This window comes from Excalfactoria chinensis, chromosome 2, assembly GCF_039878825.1.
Source record: "Excalfactoria chinensis isolate bCotChi1 chromosome 2, bCotChi1.hap2, whole genome shotgun sequence".
Taxonomy (NCBI): Eukaryota; Metazoa; Chordata; class Aves; order Galliformes; family Phasianidae; genus Excalfactoria; species Excalfactoria chinensis.
Genome location: NC_092826.1, coordinates 28,738,325 through 28,759,719, shown reverse-complemented (window position 1 = coordinate 28,759,719; position 21,395 = coordinate 28,738,325).

The window sequence follows — 21,395 nt, the reverse complement described above, 5'->3', positions numbered from 1 at the left end:
GCACTGATTAAAAAGAAGATATGATTTAAATGGCTTTTATTCTTTTGTTCTAAGCAAGTCCTAAAGTAATGTTCAGACGTCAAATCTAACAGGATCATAGGAGGCTGATTTGGCCTACAGGTAGAATTTTTAAATAGTATTCATTGTAAAAAATGAGACAATATTCTCTCCTATTAAAATCTATCTTCCTCTGGTTTCACGCTCAATTATTCCCATTGTTCCTTCGTATTTTTCATGTACAACTTGTTGTTCTATCTTGTTTTATAGTTTCATGGGATCTGATCATTAAGGATACAGATTGTATGTAGCTACCATTGCCTACATTAAGTCATAAATGCATATTATCTCTTCAGGTCAGGTTTCTTCTATTTCTATGCCTTCAATACTTCAAATGGGTGTCCACTTCCTTTTTTTTTTTTTTTTTAATTATGTGTTTGCAGACTTATTCCATTATGCAAGGCATTTTGGCATAGCATTTGTAATATCAAACTGAAATGTCCATTGTTCATTTGATTCTGACTTTTTGGAAGACTAGTAGCTTAAATATTATTAACAACTTAGACAATTAAAGAGCCAAAATAGCATTGACTGACTGAAGGAAAAAAAAATAAAAATCTTACTTGAAAAACAGAACAGTAAACCTTTGTTGGTGCTTGCAGAAAACCATTTTTTGGTTTTTATTCTGAGATTTTTATCAAATTTACAATGACAAAAGGAAGAAGTTGTTTTCATCAATTTGAACAGTGCTGTCACATGAATGTGAACTTACTGGATATGTCTTAAGTTAAATGTCAAGAGATATATGTTTTCCACATAGGATAAAATTGATTTCAAGTTTCTTTAACTGTGATTAAGCAAAAAATCTCCACCGTTTTTAAACCAAGTGGAAACGTTCCAACGTGTGTTATAAAAACATATATGACTAAATCATAACAGTGCTAACTAAAGTAGCTAAGGAAACTGTTTTAAACAATAATAATTTGAAATATCAAAACTCTGCAAATTTATTAAAATTTTCTTATCTGAGATTTTAATTAAATCAGTAAAACTGTGGGGAAAATGCAGCTTACCATTTTCATTAAGAAATTATTTAAGCATATTTTAATCCTTTTTTTTTTTTTTTTTTAAATGAAGAAAAGAACATGAAGAAGGGGGATGCTTTTTAATGTTTATTTGGTGTTGGGTTGTTTGGATTTTTTTGTTTGTTTATTTGTTTTGTTTTTGTTTTTTGTTTGTTTGTTTGTTTTGCAAGTACCTTTTGAAAAGCCCCTCCCCAGCACATAAATACTCTAGAAAATCCCCCAGCATAATGGCTATATGTATCAATGCTGCAAAAGAAAGGAAGATGACACCAGAAGAACATTTATTAATTCTTAAGACTTTTAAAATATTAATAGGACTTTGAAACAAGGTTGCTTGCTTATGCAGTGTCCATTCAATTCACTGTGAACTTGAAACAATAGGTGGAAATTCTTAGATTGTTATATATTCTTCTTCTCACATCACAGTTTGTGCTTCTTTCTTTTCCCACACTGAATGATAAATATGGTCAGGAATTTTTATGTATAAAAAGATATCATGATAAAGTGGCTGAAAGCTATAAATCATGCAGCTGCTTGGGAAACTTTTTAGTGTCTGTAGGAATTCGTGGAGGATTTGGGCCTCTGAAATTCATTTGAAGCAACTTGGCTTCTACCAAATCTCTTCCTATCAGCTAAAACTTGCATTTCATGTATTAAGCTCAGCAATAAATATATTGAGTACCATTTTAAAATGCATCTTGTTCTATATACATATAACTTGTATTTCAGAATATTTTAAAGCCTATCCATAAAACGATCAATGTTAAATTTCTTTTTAATTGGAAGAATGACTTTAATCCATTTTAGAAATCTATATGGTTAGCATAGAATATAAATGACATGGTTTTGTGTGAGTTTTTGTTGTTGGTGGTGGTGGTGTTTTGTTGCTGGTAGTGGTTTCTTTTGGTGGGGGGGATTATACATCTTTCTTTAAGCATATTATAATCCATGTATCCAACTAATAAAAGATTCCCTTTGTTAGGAAAATCATAAAAATGAATTTAAAAATACTTGAAGTAATGGTAAGAAATTCAGTTGTACTCCATTTTGCTGAAGGCAGACACAGAGAAAAACACGGGCATAACATTTCTGATCAAGGCTGAAGAGATCAGAGTTTTGTTGGTAAAGTTAAGTAGACATTCTCAGTCAAAGAAGGGGTAAATATGAGATCCAGCACAAAACCAGGAGGAATTCTTCAAGGGAAGGAGGTAGAAGCTGGGGTTTTTTGCTTGTTTGTTTGCTTGTTTTTCTTTCAGTTTATGCAATACATAAAAAAGTAAAAAGATGGGCTGAAAAAAAATTATGCTGTAGGGTTGATGGAAGTCAGAAGATGGAAAGAGTTTTCTTCCTCAAGTACTGCATACAATTCAAGGAAAAAAAATGAAGTGAAGGGGTTTTCAATCTGGAAAGCTGTAGATTTAAAGTTTACTTCACTAATAAAAGTGAAAACTTTTGCATTACTGACTTTTATTGTTAGGAATATGATATTGAATGCTTTGTAATAAAAAAGATCAAAGATTGTGTTGTTATTACTATTAAGCATTGGTACTGCTAATTAAATACTAATATTAAAATGTATTTAAATTAGCACACTGCCTAAACAAGCTGGGCTTAAAGCATTTTAATTTTAGAATGACAAACCTTAAAAGTTACTGGAATGAGGCACACCAAAAACAAGCACTGTGACATCCAAAAAGAAGCACTGTGACTTCAAGTTAAAGAAAAGATTTTATTTTATTTATTTATTTATAATGCTTCTTTTAATAGCATAACCAGTCAAAATGACTCTCAAGTCAAACATGGAGACAATTAAATTTTAGCTCGGGATGGACATATGTTGACTGCTTTATAACAGAATTATGAAGAGAATAACTTACTCCAGCAGAAAATTTAAGATAAAAGTCAGTATTAATAAATGGCAAAATCTGCAAGACTACTAGGCCAAGCTGAAAATCCTATCTTTGTGAATCCAATAGAAAGGATCATAAATTATGTTAGATAAGCATTTAAAAAAGAATGAGAGAGCTAAGAACAACAAATTCATATCTAAGTGTAAAGTGAAAATATGTGTGAAAATGTGTGGATCTTCAGGGCTCTCAGGAACTTATGAATGATAAGGTCATAGTGATCAAAAAGCTTATTTCTTCCCAGTAGTATTCATCTCACAATTCTGTGATCTTAGGTCATATAGTATTTTCAAGAGCTGCCAATTTTTCGACGTTAATCCTACAATACCATTATCAGTAAATACCTCCATTTGATCTATCTTCATTATAAATATATGAAAACTAAATAAACTGGGATCAGAGACCTGAACCTAAGTTGCTAAAATAGGACTTAAATTACTTAAAGAATAAGTAGCTGAAGGAATGACCAGTCATATCAAACTATTCTCAGTGTTTGGCTGACTTTGGTATTGAGGACAGCAGGAAGGAGGAATAGGATAGAGTCACAACAAGATGTTACATAAGTCAGTAAATCTGATGTGCTGACCTACAAACATGCTAAAATAATTTGCATTAACATTAAATATTAGGTCACTCTCAAAGTAATGCCTCCTATTTATTGACATGGAAGCTACAATAGATACAAAGAGTACAATAATGCTATTTGATATAGCAGCTTCTCAGACACACACACACACACAAAAAAAACTATATTTCAACACAGCCATCATCATTAACCACGCATTTTCAGCAACAATGAAGAAGTGCATGCCATGCTCATAAAAATCTGCACCAGCAGAGGTAATCATTGTTGATATCACCACTGCTGAAACATACCACCCACCACCTCAGTGTGCTCACATCCACTGCCTGTGGGTGCATTTTTTTTCCCTAAGGAGGAATTCAGTTCCACACTTTTGTTTCATGTGCACTTCCATGTTAGATATGTCTCTTCTGCCATCCATCACACAGCAACAAAATGTAATGGAATATTGGTGGGGAGGTTCAGCCTCTACAGCCTTATCACCAATATCTCCCACTGACTCTGTGGACCACCATAATAAAATATGAAGCATTACTTTTGAAGCATCTCTTATACATACATACAAATTTGACTTCCAATTAACTTGAAGTGCCAGGAAGATGTCTGAAAAATAAAAATGACAGTGCAAAGGGATATGGAACTGAAGTGTTACTAGCTTTCTAATGAGGCCGTTCATATAATGTTCACAAATGATATATAAAGAAGTTAAATCTCATATTCATAAGTGTAGTTGATGATGTTATATGTGCTTTGTTTTGGTTTGAAGTCAGTAAGAGAGAAGGATGAGGGGATGCACATTATGTTTGTATGGGTATAAAGTTCATTTTTTATGGGTTTTTAGTTACGCTTCTTTGGAGCTGTCTGCGTAGAAAGCTACCATAAAACCTTCTTAAATATATTGATCTTTTCGTGGGGTAATCCCTTAGCAACTCATTTGTAACTATCCATTCAATTAGCATAGAACCTATTACCCTTGAAATTCTTGGGCTTAGTACCTTAGAAAAGCTAAAGCTTTAGGAATTGTTAATTAGGAGTTACGGGACTTAATTAAGTAGAAGAAGGAACAATAAGTTTGCAAACATCGCACTGCATTTTAACCTTCATTTCTATTTAGGATAATAGTTGATTCTGTTAACAATAATATTAAGACATCCTGTAAGATTTAGGCTTAACATCCTGTAGGAGAAGGAAAAAAAGGAAAGAAAAAAAAAGGATTGAAAATATATTTTCAAGGTTGCTGCTTCAGAGCAGAAAGTAAATTTTATGTCCGAACAAATTCCACAAATGTGGGTCCAGATGTATGGAGGTTAATAACACTTCATACTTTGCTACCACTTAGCTTGAGATAATTAAATAATTTAAAGACTTAATTCCATGCTTTCCTAAATAAGATAAGGGTGTTAGAAAGGTCAAGAGACAGTTGGGTGTAGTTGATAGCCAAGTGGTTAAAGGCTAGTTGTTGATTAGTGAATACTCAGGAACAAAGAACTGCAGAACATGAATAATTTTGAAGAATTATTTCCTCACCACGTTACTACTCATGTAGTACTCATGTACAGCAAAACCACTGTCTCCTTGTTGCAACTTTTTGCATTAATCTTCAGATCATAAAGCACAACAACACCAGCTAGGCATCATTACAAACACTCGTTTTATGTATTACTGTGTATTTTTTATATTAAACCAGTTCTTGTTACAATTAGACAGGAGAATCCACTTAATGACTAAGAGATGGTGGAAAGAATGAAATTCTTTTAAACTTTTATTTAGTAAATTTATGACCTAAATTTCTTTGGGTTTCAAAGAGGACCAAAAGATACAACTGTTATATCAGAACACTTAAAAGATTTAAATTATTGTACGTATACATATATAATATATCTTAAGTAAATGGCATTTTGTATTTTAGCATTTTTTTCTTTAGCTTCCTACGTTACCAGTGATGCAGATACCTTCTTGTATGTAGACTTGAAGGTGATACGGTGTATTGATCTGACACATCTTGAGACCTAATAATCAAGTATATGTTTTTATGATTGGCTGATGTTGCTTTGCATCTGGCTGCCTAAAGAGTGTTAAGTTGACTGAGGTCATCTATAGTGTACAGATAATCTACACGACTAATAAAAATGCTAAGTAGACTGTCAGTCTGCTTTTCAATCATATCAAACCTCCTAATCCAATTTGTAATTTTCAAGATGAAACTAATCTAAAAAATAAAATATATATGTTTACAAGAACAGAATGATATATTACTGGTATACATCTAGCTGCCTTTTAACAGGTGAGCTATGACAATGAATATCATAGCTTGGAAAAATTCTGAACAGATCTTTATGGACAGAACAGTACTAGTGATTATTATCCAAAGTAAAATAAATAAATAAATAAGCATCTGTATCTGAGCCTCAGATATGTGGAATGCATTACTTTATAACCTTAAATCTAGTTTGTGCTTCCTCATAAGATATTTTCAACTGCAGGTTTATATCTGAGGACAGTATATGGTTCAAAGTATACATTATAAAAATAAAAGCAGTATTTGGTACTGCATAAAGTCAACTTCAAACATATTCTTTTGCTGATGTGATAAAATGTTCTTTATTTCAGCTTAATGGTTTTAGAGAAAGGAACAATGAAAAAGCTGCTGTAGCATGAGCTGAGTGAGCACACAGTGAGGTAGATCAAAGCTGGTAGAACAGCCTGGCTCATAGGGTAGTGGTCAGTGGTACTAAGTCTAATCAGAAGCCAGTTGGCTAAGTTAGGCAAAATATCACCAGCAGCTCAAGAGATGTGATCCTTCATCTCTAGTCATCCCTGGTAAGCCCATACCTGGATTATTGTGTTCTGGACTCACCAGCACAAGAGAAAAAAGGACATGCTGGAAAGATTTCAGCATAGGAGTACTAACTTGATCAAAAAATTGTAGCCTTTCTTCTGCGAGGAAGGGCTGAAAGAGTTAGGACTGTTCAGCTTGGAGAAAAGGAGGCTGAGAAATATGTAAAAATACATGAAAGAAGGATGCAAATAAAATGTGTGCACCCAGTGGCGCAGTGGTATAAGCTGCTGCTTGCGGCACCGGAGGGCCCAGGTTCGAATCCCCCCTGTGGCGCAGGGGTAGAAGTGCCGCTTCGCTACACAGGGGGCTCGAAACCCGGGAGTTGGACTCGATGATCTCTAAGGTCCCTTCCAACTCGCACGATACTATGATACTGTGATGAAAATGGAGCCAGGCTCTTATCATTGGTGCCCAATGCCAAGACGAGGTAATGAGCACAAACTGGAACTCACAAGGTACCCTCTGAACATCTGGAAGCACTTCATCAATGCAAGGCAAACTGAGCTCTGGTACAGATTGTCAAAAGACACTGTAAAGTCTATTCTTTTAAGATCAGCCTGCAAGTTTGCTTATTTATCTAGATTGGAAATATACAGATTTGAAGGACAGACTATTTTGGTGGAAAAAGAATTGGTTGGATGGTCGCAGCCATACACCTGTATTCAATGGCTGTATATACAGGAGGATACTGGTCATGAGTGATGTCCCCAAGCGGTCCACCATGGGACTAACATTTTCAACATCTTTATCCATGACCTAGGCAGTTGAGTTGAGTATGCTCTCAGGAATTTTGCTGATGAAATCAAGCTGAGTGGTAGAGTTGACAGAATAGAAAGAAGGTATGCCATCCAGAGAGACCTGGACAGTCTTGAAAAATTGGTATGTGATAACCTAATGAGCTTCAACAAGGCCAGGTGCAAGATGTTGTTCAGATATGGAGTAAAACCCATTGAGAGCAGCCCTGCAGAGATGGACTTGAGGATTCTGGTGGACAGAATACTGAACATGAGCCAGAAGTTTGTGCTTGCAGCCCGGAAGGCCAGGAGAATCCTGTGCTGCATCAAAAGAGGAGTGGTAATCAGGGTGAGGGAGGTGATTGTCCCCCTCTACTCATTCCTTGTGAGGCCTAATCTGGAATACCATGTCCAGGCCTAGGACCCCCAGCACAAGGATGTGAAGCTCTTACAGTTAGTCAAGAGAAGGACCATGAGGATGATCAGAGGTCTGGATCACCTCTTATTAAGAAAAATTGAGGGATCTGGGCTGTTCAGCTTGAAAAAGAGAAGGTTCCTGGAGATAGCCAGGAACTGTCTCCATTTCTTCAGCCTTCCAGTACTTAAAGGAAGCTTACAAGGAGGAAGGAGACTGATTTTTTTTCTTAGGCAGCTAGTGACAGGACAAGAAGGAATGGCTATAACTTAAAAAAGGAGCAATTCAGATTAGATATTAGGAAAATAATGTTTTCACTTAGAGGATGCTGAACGAGGGAAGAGACACTGATGTCATCTATCTGCACTTCAGTATTGCCTTTGACATGGTACACCACAAAATCCTGCTGTCCAAATTAGAAAGATATGGGTTTGATGGATAGACTGCTTGATGGTTCTAGGGCTAATATCTTCATCAGTGACACTGACAGTGGGATCAAGTGGGATCTCAGCAAGTTTACAGATGACACCAAGCTGTGTGGTGTGGCCAACACACCAGAGGGATGGAATGCCATCCAGAAGGATCTAGACAGGCTTGAGCAGTGGACCCAGGAGAACCTCATGAGTTTCAGGAAATCCAAGTGCAAGGTCTGGCACTGGGGTCAAGGCAATCTCCACCACCAATACAAGCTGGGAGATGCAGAGACTGAGCACAGTGCTGCCAGAAAGAACTTGGGGGTACTGGTGAATGGGAAGCTGGACATGAACCAGGAATGTGCCCTCACCACCCGGAAAGCCAACCATATTGTGGGCTGCATCAAAAGAAGCATGGCCAGGACAAGGGAGATGATTCTTCTCTATTCTGCACTGGTGAGGTCTTATGTGGAGTACTGTGTCTAGATCTGGAGTCTACGGCAGAGGAGAGACATAGATCTGTTGGAGTACATCCAGAGGAGGGCCACAAAAATAGTCCAGAGGATGGAACGCCTCTTCTACAAAGACAAGATGAAAGAACTGGGGTTGTTCAGCCTGGAGAAGAGAAGACTCCAGGAAGACCTGATAGCAGCCTTTCAATGCCTTCAATCAAGTGTCTGTAAGAAAGAAGGGGACAGATTGTTTAGCAGGGTCTGTGGTGACAGGACAAGGGGAAATGGTTTCAAGCACAAAGAGGGTAGATTTAGGTTAGATAGAAGGAAAAAAATATTTTACACTGAGGGTGGCACTGGAATATGTTGCCCAGAGATGTGGTGGATGCCCCTTTCCTGATGATTTTCAAGACCTGGCTGGACCAAGATCTGGATAGCAAGATCTAGCTGTCATCCCTGTTAATTGCAGGGAAGTTAGACTACATGACATTTAAAAGTCTCTTCCAAGACTAAGGATTCTATGACTCTATGATTCTATGATGTGGCTCTGGCAAATGTTGCCCAAAAAAGCTATGGATGCCCCCATCCCTGCCTGGAGGCATTCAAGGCCAAGTTGAATGGAGCTCTGGGCATCCAGTGATTGGCAACTGTGTTCACAGCAGGGGATGGAACTAGATGATCTTTAAGGTCTCTTCCAATCTGTCATTCTACAATTCTATGAAGATATAATTAAATAGTTTAAAGCGTAAATTTTGTCTAGGCTTCTAATGACCTTATACTTATACTGAAAGAGCGGAACTATCTCAAAAAGAACTTAGCCATTAATAAAATACTATTTTGCTTAGTTGAAGAATAGCAAGATTTAAGTTATGTGTCCTGTTCTAGATGGGGTTTCACAGTACTGAGCAAGGTGCCCAACCTCCCATTTAGTGAATGTGAAGTACTTCATACGTTACAATAGAATGTCTGGTGCGTATTACAAAAGGATGCCTAATGAGACATTTGGAAAAATAAATAAGCAAAAAAATAAAATAAAATAAAAAATAATAATAAAAAAAAACATGCCTAACATCCAATTCTTTCTTCAAGCATCAAATGTCTTATAGTCCTATATATCTTATAATGAATTTTTATTCTGTTGACAAGGTGGGTACAATTCATTTGTCCAAATATGTCTACTGCAATTTAAGGCATTAATGTATGTTGTTTGGCATCTAGCCTCCCCTCATAATGGAATAAACCTGTAAGCTTGTTATTGTACTTTTCAATTCTGTATGAGAGTCATAGCTACTCTAAAGTTTCTTTTCTTAGTTATTATTTTCTGGATCTTTTAGAAGAGCTATAAAGATATCCAGGATATTTCAGACGACTGAAAGATAAAAATCTGCTTTCACATAAACTTACAGCTTTAGAAATCAGGCATGCTATGACCACTTCATCTGTAGTACAACTATTGCACACATAATTGCTAAACCAAGGATCACTCTCATGTGACTATTTCCAGGTAAAATAGATTAAAGTACAATTAAAAATCTAAACTACAACTAAGAAAATGAAATATAATGTGAACTGCACTTTGGAATGTCATAGTCACTTATTGCTAATTTCTGCCTATGCTTTCCAGTGCAGACTAAAAATTTTTACCTTACATTTTTTCCCCATTTGGCCAAATAGAAACTTACTCAATTGTGATTTCAGCCAAAGAGAAAAAGTCATTGACTTCACTTTTTCTTTGAAGAGTCGTAGTAGGAAAACTGGTAGCTGTTAGAAGAATTGATGTTCTTTCTTGTTCAGGGCAACCAGTCAAAATGTTAAAACACATTCTGAAAGAAAAGGAGTGAACTTGTTTTTAGCTATGTCAAGAAAAGAGTGGATGAGAAGAATTTCACCTTACTCTGAGTGATGCCTGATGTTGCAATCAATTCCCAGAAGGCTATTCCCTAGATGATTTTCAGTAATTTCACTTTATTTTAGTTAGTCATCGGTAAGTAAAAGAATAAAAAATGTCTTGCTTTTTTCTCTTATTTTCCCATCTACTAGGCAGAATTTCAAGTCTTCAGATCTGTTTTGTTCATTTCCTCTTGTCTGTGCCAAGGATATTTTTTGGCATCTGACATTTAATATTACTGTTGCCGGTGACCAGGCACTAGATAGAATCAAAGTACTGGCAAAGTATTTTGTAATTTTCACAGAAACATTTGATTTGGTTGACTCTAGAATGCTGATTAGAAGAGATAAGACTATGATAATCTTGAGAATAAGTCACTTAACTCAGATTCATGACTGTTTAAGGAGAACGCACAGATATTTTTTTGTGCAGGGCAAGGAATCCGGCTTGGCTGAAATGAACTGTGATGTCCGCCAAGACTCAGTCTTCAGACCATGTTTATTAAATTTATTTGTCAATGATTTATTCTTGATTGTATTAAATCTATTTTACAACTATACAGATGATGCAATGTTACAACATGGTTCTAATTCATTGACTATGGTAGGGAAGGATTTATATAATTTATGGAAGAGACTTTAAAAAGAAAGCTTTTTGTAATGAACATGAATACTGCTAGCTATTAATTTCCAAACTGACCCCAAACACTTCTGCTGTCTTTTCTCAGAAAAGAAAAAAAAAAAAAAAGAAAATTCTCCACTGAAATACATACTCAAGTCATGACGTAAGAGTTGGACCAACACAGTGTAGTTATTGAGCAATTTTGTGTTGAAATGCTGTTAATTAAAAGCAGGTATCCTTTTCAGAGGTAAGAACTGCACTGAACATATTGTACTTCAACATCTATAGAAGTAAGAAACAAAAAATCTGCAATGTGCTCTCAGATATAACGTTTAAATCTAGAAGTAAGAAAACCAGACTGCTATATCAATGAAAAGCTGTGTAGATTTGTTTTATATTAATGCTATGGATAGATAAAATCCAATTTGCCTGTAGGCAAATTTGCAGCTTGACAGAATGCAAGAGCACATCACTACAGCTTTCATATGAATAAGTCAACTTCCTCCTGAGTCTGGAACTATGCAAATATATTTTATGTTTGGAGAGGCCCCTGGTTATATAAAAACAATGTTGTTGCTTCTCTTAGATTTTAATTTAATATTCCTAGCCTTGGAGGGAAAAATCATCACATACTCATTTACCCTATGTACAGTGTGACAATATGGGAGGGTACATTTAAAGCCCTAGCACTAAGCATTTTGAACAGACATCCAAAGGTGATAAGATCTGAAATAATCTTTGGCAAATTCAAATACGGCTTAATTGAATATTTAAAATTATTCACTAGGTATAATTGAGAATAAATTATGTAATGATGTGGTAGGAATGATTTGATTTTATAGTCCCTTCTTTTAACAAGTATCACAGATGCTTGGATATCAGTCGGGGAAGTTTCTTGCTGTGAAAGTCATTGAAATGCAATATGAAGTATTGTACATTAATGAGGATTTATTATCTCCTGGTATCTTCATGAATGAAAATATAGAAGTGTTTATAAAACTCTTCAAACAGATGGTTTATACTTTCATTTTGTATTGTCATCTTCTGTTTATTTACAAGTCTTAAGCTTGTATATTTTAATAGGGATTATTATTTTTTTTAAATCATACAGAACATATAGATCACATATGAGGAGATATGGTACAAGACTTGTTGAAGGCATAAATGTTTAGATGACTCTTCTGTCTCTTGATTTTATGTTTTGATTTTTCATTTGGGAAATTATTTCTTTTGATCTGTGGAGGGATCCTACAGGATAAAGTTCTATGCCATTAAATCTTAGTTTTGCTCAGTTTCACATTTTAAAAAGTCAACAAATACCCCAAGTCATGAATGCACACGTTACTGACATCTAAGTTCTGTGTAAGTACTCCAAATATTAGAATATGCTAATACTAAAAGGAAAGCAATATAGATGTATTTTGAAAAATACGGGAAGTTTAATTCCAAATTTTAGTGATGGACTTTGATACTTGTCATCAAGTAATGTAGTTATAAAAGTTTAAAATATGTTTACATGGACATATGAAACCAATAAGTACATGCATTATTCCGACCTCCAAGTCTATTGCAGCCAAGGTTCAGTTCAAAGGGTCTGTTGGGGATCATATGGGCCACTCTAATGTTTTTACTTGGTCTCCAACTTGTGTCTTCACCTTACCTTTACTTGTCTTGTGTTCCTATGTGTAACTATCCTAGCAAAGTCCAGATGTTGTGGATTACCTTTGGTTGAATAACTCATTCAAGTTAAGGAGCTTTTCATAACAGAAAAGCTTTTGTGTCACTCTAAGCTAAAATAGCTGAATTTCATCCAGGGCATTGCCAGCATTACATTTTGTGTGTATCTATCCTGTACACTGATACAGGTAAATAGTTTCCTTTGGTATCAGATGGAGAAAGAAACAATGGGCATATGCAGGTTTCAAAGTCAGGTATCATTCTTAAGTGTGAGTTCACAAAGATTTGGTGCTTACTGGTAAAGAAGGAAAGGTGCTGAGAAGGGTTTCTGCATTCCTTTTTCATTGCTTTATAAAAGAAGCTGATTATCCACAATGGCCTCTAGGGTGGAAGCAGAGATGTCCCCCATTGTCTTATGCCTGGCAGTTTGTGTCCCTTATCCAAGCTCCAAACTGTCGACAGAACAAGGCAAAAGTCAATTGGAGCGGATTTATTCCCCTTTAATTGACAGTTCTACTGGGGATTCTGAGAATCACGGGTTGGCAAAACGCTTTTTCTTAAACTGTTCCCTTTCCTGATCTACAGATCTTATCAAAGAATTAATGAATCTGTAAAGTTTCTAATTTGAAAACAGTAGAAGCAAATATGTGTTCAATTTTGCTTTGATGGTACTGTCTTCTGTGATACCTTGTCTTTTTGTAATGTGATGAAAAAGGAATCAGCCATGTGTTTGTTACATTTAAAACCTTCTTTTTATCTAAGGATGATATGATTTCCTTTAATTTCTTTAACTGCTTGTTAACATTCTTGTTAGCTTTGCCAGTTACCTTGAAGATCTGAGACGATAAGTCCTGGAGTGGTAATAGAGATAATCGTAAAGAGAGTGTGTACCCATCCCACACTTCGGGAACTATCACTACTGAAGGTAAGCAGGAACACAGAAAGTCCATCTTAAATTGTGAATGATTTCCACTCTCCTTACCCCCACCCCCCCTTAACTTAACATGCCTTAGATAGAATCATAGAATCATAGAATAGCTTAGGTTGGAAGGGATCTAGCTTAGGTTGGAAGATAGCTTACGTTGGAAGATCATCTAGTTCCACCTCCTGCCATCTGTAGAGTTGCCACCCACCCACTAGATCATGCTGCCCAGGATCTCATCTAACCTAGCCTTGAATGTTTCCAGGGATGGGAAATCCACTTCTCAGGGCAACTTGGGCCAGTACCTTCTCACCCTCTGAATAAAAAAATTATTTCTGATATCCCCTCTTTTAGTTTAAAGTCATTCCTCACTTGTCCTATCACTATCAGACCATGTAAAAAGTCAGTCCCTCTCTTGCTTGTGACCTCAAGTATGGGAAGGCTACAGTAATGACTCCCTGGTCCCCACTTTGGCAGGCTAAACAAGCCCAGCTCCCTCAACATTCTTTTCACAAGAGAGGTGCTCCAGCACTTTGATCTACTTCATGGCCCTCCTCTGGACTTGCTACAGTAGCTTTGCATCTTTCCTGTACAGGAGGCCCCAGACTTGGACACAGTACTCCATAAGGGGACTAACAAGTGCAGAATAGAGGGGGATTATCACCTCATTCTCCCTGCTTACCACTCCTCTCCCAGGATACTCCTGGCCTTCTGGGCTGCAAGCTCACACTGCTGGCTCATGTTTAGCATTTTGTTCATCAGGACCCTCAAGTCCTTCTCTGCAGGGCTGCTCTCAATGGTTTTGTTTGTTTGTTTGTTTTCCTCTGAGTTCTGTACACATATCTGGGATTGCAGCCACACAAGTGCAACACCTTACACTTGGCTTTACTGAATTTCATTATGCTCATGTGGGCCTCTCTGGTTGGCATCCTTTCTTTCTGTTCTGTCAACTGCACAACTTAGCTTTGTGTTATCAGCAAACTTTCTGAGGGTGTCCTTAATCCCGCTGTCTAGGTCATGGATAAAGATATTGAAAAACATCAGTCCCATGATGGGCCTCTGGCCATCATTACCCGCCTCTATCTGGACATAGAGTCATTGACCAAAACCCTCTACCTGTGACCATCCAACCACTTCCTGCCTTAGCAGTCCATTCTTCAAATCCATATATTTCCAATTTAGAGATAAGGATGTGGTATGGGACCATATCAAGGGCCTTACACTATCCCAGGTAGATGACATTAGTTGTTCCTCTTTTGTCCACCGATGCTGTCACTCCATCATAGAAGGCCACCACTGTGTATCACCTCCTCATCTTGCATGTGCCTCTTTCAGGAAGATCCACTCCATGATTTTCCCAGGCACAGACGTGAGGCTCATTGGCCTGGGAAATTCCTCTTGCAAATGTTGAATTTTTGTGTAGTGTCAGATAAATTTTTGCAAATGCAGATTAGCAGATTGAAACTGTGAGATTTGTAGAGGACTTTCTCTCCAAAATGAAGGATTTTAACCAGAGGTAAAAATGGCATGAGCAGGTCAATTACAGATCTGTTTCAACACCTCTCAGACAACTAGTTTTTCTGTTCATTAATTTATGATTTGTGCAATGAATCACTGGGATAACCCTAACATTTGCATTCCATGACTTTTGTATGTTTAAATTAGAAACCTTCATGTTGAATTGACAAATGGTTTGTATAAATATAAAATTAGATTTAGGAAAATCATTTAATCTATAAATGACATCTGGTATTTACAGCTTTAGAGTCTGATGAAGATAGATGCACTACCTTACATGTTTATAATATTTTGTAAATTTGCAAATGCATATTTAAATTGATTGTATCCCTCTCCCATCCTTCAAATGTCACTGGTCCTCTAAGGAAATAGTCCAAGGCTCACTTTCATTAATGGAAAGACTTATAGGCTGAATTTATAGCCTAAAATTAAACATAGCCTGGGAACATTCCTAAACCCTGGAATACTATCCTTTCCATTCTTTAAGTGCTAGTGTATTCCTCAGCATGATTTTGGCTTGTGCCAGATAGCCTTCATCTGGCTAACTCATGGCTTGGGAGTATAAGCCTGAGAAAGTTTCTTTCAGTCACTAAGTACAGATATCTTGTTTTACATGGTTTGAAGAGTTAGGTAGTATGGGTATAGGACATTCTGAGCCAACTGACCTCAGCATTTCCTCTGGAGTAGTAACAATCATATCTAGAACAATGTGGGGAACTACGCCTTCATATGTTTTAACAGCATTGCACTGTATAGACTCACATAGGGCTGCGTTTGGATAGAACCAGTCAAGAGCTTTTTCAGAATTTCTTGTTTTGGTCAGAAAAGCAAAATTCTTCATGAGAATGTCCTTTCTGGTGCCAAGAATTCCTAGTTAAAAAAGAACACGACTTCACTAGCCCATACAAGAATAATATCTATCTGGGGTAGGGAAATTAAGATCTTGGTTTTGAAATAGGATCAACAGCTGGGGAACTGGTAGACTCCAGCCTATCAGAATGCTCCTTTGTGATCTCAGTTTAGTCACTAACTTTTATTGAATTTTAAAAGTTGGTGTTTTAAGCAACAAGAAGTAAGGGTCATTTTTTGATTTGTTCCTTTTTATCTGTTTCTTAAAAAAAAAAAAAACAAAACAAAAAAAAAAAAAAACATAATTTTATATGAATGTACAACGCAATTGTTGCATATTGTCTTTTTCTGCATGTAGAGTCACTACAGTCTCAAACCTATGCTGCTCCAGGACAAATCATACTTCTATTACACATTTTTCAAATAAGAAAGGACAAATATGTAGGCTGCAACTTCTGAGGAAACTAAACTTAAGATTGAAAATAGGTAGCCTGAGATATATGCTACTCATACAGCAGCAAGGATTTTCTTTGGCTAAACTATGTTGTGCCTTTAATGGATCTTTGCTGGTGTGAGAAATGGCCTCAACCCATTGGAGTTGATAGAATGGCTGACATATCCTTGCTAAAGTGGGAGAGGTCATATCATTTCTTCATAATTTCAATGGTCAGTATGCTTGTGCGTGTATTACTCCAATGCCAAAAATAGTTCTCCAAAAAGACACAGCCTAGAAGAAATTGACTGACAATCTGCAGAGACAGTACACTTGGAAAAGGAAGCATGTGTTTTATCTTACCTATACTGCTGTTGCTCTATGCAATTCTCTAGTGCTTTTGTAAGGTTTATGGATAGTCTTGGCCTCTGAAATCATAATGTCTCCAGTCACTTCTTTTCAGCTCCTTTGCCAAGACAAAATAAGTCAGAAAAAATATAAATGTTAAGATTGGGAATAGTCAGGGAACTTCTTCAGGTTGACCAGTCTTTTTTCACAGTTGTTTATTTCTTCTACTAAAGGAACTGGGGCAAAATTGAGGTTTTTTCCACCATGGAAAAATACGAACAAATTTAGTCTGTGCAAGTGAATAAACTCTATAAGGCATATAAGAAATACTGTTGACTCTTTTTTTTTTCTTTCTTTCTTTCTTTTTCCCGTTAGTATGTATCCTTGTTTTTCTCCACATTTTATAATTTTTTTTTTTTCTCTCTTTTTTTTTAATCTCACCTTGTTCTATCATGATGTTGCAGCCAGTCATGGTTCTGGTGAATTTTTCTCACACCACTTTGAAATTAGTTGAAAATGGACTAAAAATCATCTGTTGCTGGGTAGTACCTATTTGTTTATTTATACACATTAAGTAGATATCATTTACAGATGTATATATCTGTACACTGCATAGCGTGACGGTTTGGGCTCACTTTCTTGCTAACTTTGACCTTGTCTGTACAAATCATAATGTCATCTGATGTGAATGTGCATAGGAAGAATGAAGTTGCTCGGGTAGCAGAATATCAGTTTCATTCAGCAGAGATGAGAATTCTGTTCTCTTATTTAAATAATACCTCATAATGAGACACTCTGAGGAAGCAAGAGAAAAATAGGCAGTGTCTGTAAGCTATTAGCCAGAGACTGTTTTATGTGCAATGTACAGAAATTGTAAGAAAATGCAATGTATTTGGAATACTTTTACTGCAGTTAAGAGATTTTAAGTTCTCTATGTAATTCTGAAAAAAATGCCTACAGATGCCCAAAGGTACCGAATGTTTACATATCACTACTGATAAAAGAACAATTAAAAAAAAAAAAAAAAGTTTCAAAGATTAAAAAAAACACTTGAAATCAGTAACATCCAATTAATGATATCTTAAAAAAAAAAAAAAAAAAAAAAAAAAAAAAAAAAGCAATATAGAATGGAAATAAAATACAGTTAATACACCTGAAATTGTAAAATTGTTTTAAGAAGTGCCTTTCTCATTACATCTGAATGTGATTTTCCAGATAGAGGCATTGTAATATGACCCCATGTGCTGTTCTGTGTGTACAATAAAGCAAGCAAAATTAATCCCTTCCCCTGATGACCTCTAGAAATGAAAACCCATTATAGTAATAATATTTGTACTTAGGCCTTGATGTTTTTGTGCTGAATCTGAATGCCATGAAATGATTGTATACAGTGGCTGATGAGGACACATGTACAGATAATTACATAAATAATCCTCTTTATATAGGTGCAAGGTGACTTTTTAGATCTGGTATGGAAACTAGTCGAAGCCTAATAAAACTTGTAATCATTTTCTTTACTGCTAAGGCCTGAATCTTATTATGTTGAAAGGTCTATTAGGAATGTTTCCCTTTTTAACGTGGAATGTATGTAACTAGATCTTGTGCACAATTTTCCTGTTTGTAAAACTTGAATTAAGCATTGAAATTTCTGCCCAAGTTACTGGTTTTGGTGTTTGCCAAAGAATATATGGTATCAAATACTACAATATGTCTTTGTTACCAGTCTGCGGTTTGGTTAGTAAGCCCCACTTAAAGGGTAAAAGATCTTTTAAAAAAACAACATTATTTAGCTTGGAACAAGAATCAATACTCCATATGATATGGTAATGAAACTCAGACTTGTGCATATTGATGGACACTGAGAAAGTGTGTGTGGTAGAGGAGTGGGTGTATTTGTATGAATGTTGGAGAGACCACAGTAGTATTACTAGCTTGTAAAGGAGGTTTCTGACATTTGGTAAACACTTGAGTTTGACACGGAGTACAATAGGAGTTATAGTTCAGAAACAATGATAGGTAGATCACTCTACCTTTGTTAGCATTTGCATTTTCATAGAATGTAGTAGCAAAGTATTAGCATCGCAAAAGACTAAAAACGCATTCCTTTATTCTTGTAATCTTTCACTCTTTTTTTCATACTAGTATATCTTTCTGACATGGGTGTACATCACAGCTGGTTCTGGTTTGCATATCCTGGATGTCTATTTGTCTAAGTAGTAATAAATTCCCATTGATCAGGGCTTGATGGAACTGTGAACACCCTCTATGGTCCCAGCAGACTCCCACTTGTGATAAAAGCTTGCTGGAATGTTTCAGAATGGTTGATGTTGCTGCATGTTACTTCCCAGTGTCAGTACCAGATGGCCTATTGATTTTGATAATATTCTTTAAATAAAAGAAATTACTAAGTTTTTGAAATAGTATAAGTGGCCACCTGGTATGTAAAAGCAAACAAACAAACAAAAAGCATGACTTTCTTTCCTAGAGTTTCTATTAGCTCTAAAAAGCTTTGAATTCTATGATTCTATAAATTATTGCACATTACAGTTATTTATTTATTTTTTTAAAAATAATGTATGCTGTACTTTCAATCTATGGATTTTAATGTCTTATATTTGTAGCCTTCTTCTAAGGAAAAACATGAATTTATTAACTGTATTTCATTTTAGATTATGATTAAGGCGACTTCTTTTAAGCAAAGTCTGCACTGGTGTATGAAGAGGCTCACCTAAGAAAAATACAGATATGTGCAAGGGCTGTCAGTCTTTCAGAATTGTACTTCTCGGTGTCTGTGAAGCAGCACTGCAAAGGAGGTGTGGAGAGGTCTCTTTCCAATGCCAGTTTCCATATGAGTGACATCAGACTGCTAAAAATGAGAGAGGAGCCATGAGAGTAAAAAGGACAGATATGAAATGGGAGGCAATGTGCACTGTGTTAGGTTCTGTAAAAACAAAACCAAATCAGACGCTTAAATCCCTATTATTAGGAACTAGGAGTAAAGATTCATCAACATGAAGTGAAGACACCCGATAAAGACGGTGTGGTTGTGGTTTGTACACACAAATGTGTGTGTTTTTCTCAGAAGACTGGAACTCAGTCACATATCAAAGCTTGCCTTATGTCAGGGAGGATCTTTCTTCTCTATAACAGTAGCTTATTACATAAAGGTGTTTTCCGTATTTTCACATATATTATTTCATGCTCCTTCATTTGGATACCTTTTTCTGATGCTTCCCGTGGAAGCTCTGCCCAATAGCAAGCTTTGTACTTACCACCCCCTGACTGGCTCCTCCCCTGGCTGGACAGTGGATGATGAAGCCTGCAGAGGGGATGCAGCTCCTTTGGAGAGCTGGAAAGATATAACCCTTCTTGTCCTTGGGCACTGTCCTTCTGAAGCTCTCCAGTCCTGAGGATCCCTTTTGAAATATACTAGCACTGTTCTATTAAAATAATTCAGCTTTCTCTTCCAGCTAAAAATATAAATGTGTAGTGGTTTTTTGTTGTTGTTGTGTTTTTTGGTTGTTTTTGTTTGTTTGTTTGTTTGTTTGTTTGTTTTTCTTCCATGAACGGCATCATTCATGCACAGCCTGCTAAATGAACACTTGTATTCAAATAACTTAGTGATTATGCAAAACAACTCTGCCTGTTACGGTACACATTCAGTGCAGAAAATTGCTCTTTTAGTTGGACTGCTTTTCCCGTCACAATGAAACATACGTCTGCTTACAGCTAAAAGTCCAAGGGCCTGATTTACTAAAAATTAGTGATCCATCAGATTGATGGGCAATCTGCACTCTTGGTGCCTTGAAATTTCTTGCATCAGTCACCAGATCATGATTTACTAATAGGGTTTCAGGGCTTGCAAAATAGCACAACTCTAACCACGTATTAATATTTAATCTGGCATTTTAAGTGCACCTAACAAAAGACCCCAGAGCTGCTGACAGGACCCTAAATTGTGAATTTCTTAAAAAGGAATCGAGTATTTCCATAGTGGTTTCATGTGGAAATCTGAAATAAAAAGAAACATATGAGTTAAGCCTCGCTCATGAACTTACAAGCTTCTGGCTATATTTTTTTTTTTTTTGAGAAACTGTTTACAGTTTGTTTTTTCCTAGTCTAGCTTCATTAGCATATGAAAAAGCTTCCTTTGGCAGCTTCACTGTCCATAGCTCATGATGGCAGAGAAATTCTACAATTCATTTCTGCATTTTGTGCAAACAAACAGTCTGTTCTTTAAAACTTAAACCTCATGACAACTCTTGAAAGGTGTTAAATGCAGGTAAAAACAACATAGAGATCACAAAGACATCTTTATTACCATGAAATTTAGTAATTGAATCTGCACAGACTTAGTAAATTGGGTCCTCAGTGTTTGTATAGTATTTGTAAGTATCCAAGATAGGCAAGAAGCTGAACTACATACTGACAGTTTCTACAGTATCATGGCTTAAAAAGAGCAATGGAGTAAGTTAATAAGCCCTTCTCCTGCTCATCAGATGAATATTCTAATTTTACAAAACATATATGCATGTCTAGAGACGAGTTTATTTGTTTCTTCCATTTCCATCTGCCATAATTTGTGAAAGATGTTCCCAACACCACCTGTAATAACAGAATGTTTATTAGTGTGCAAATGAAGGTTATAAATGATGTTGCTTATCTATGGAACAAAACACAAAAGACAACTTATTAGCAAAAGACAAATTGCTCA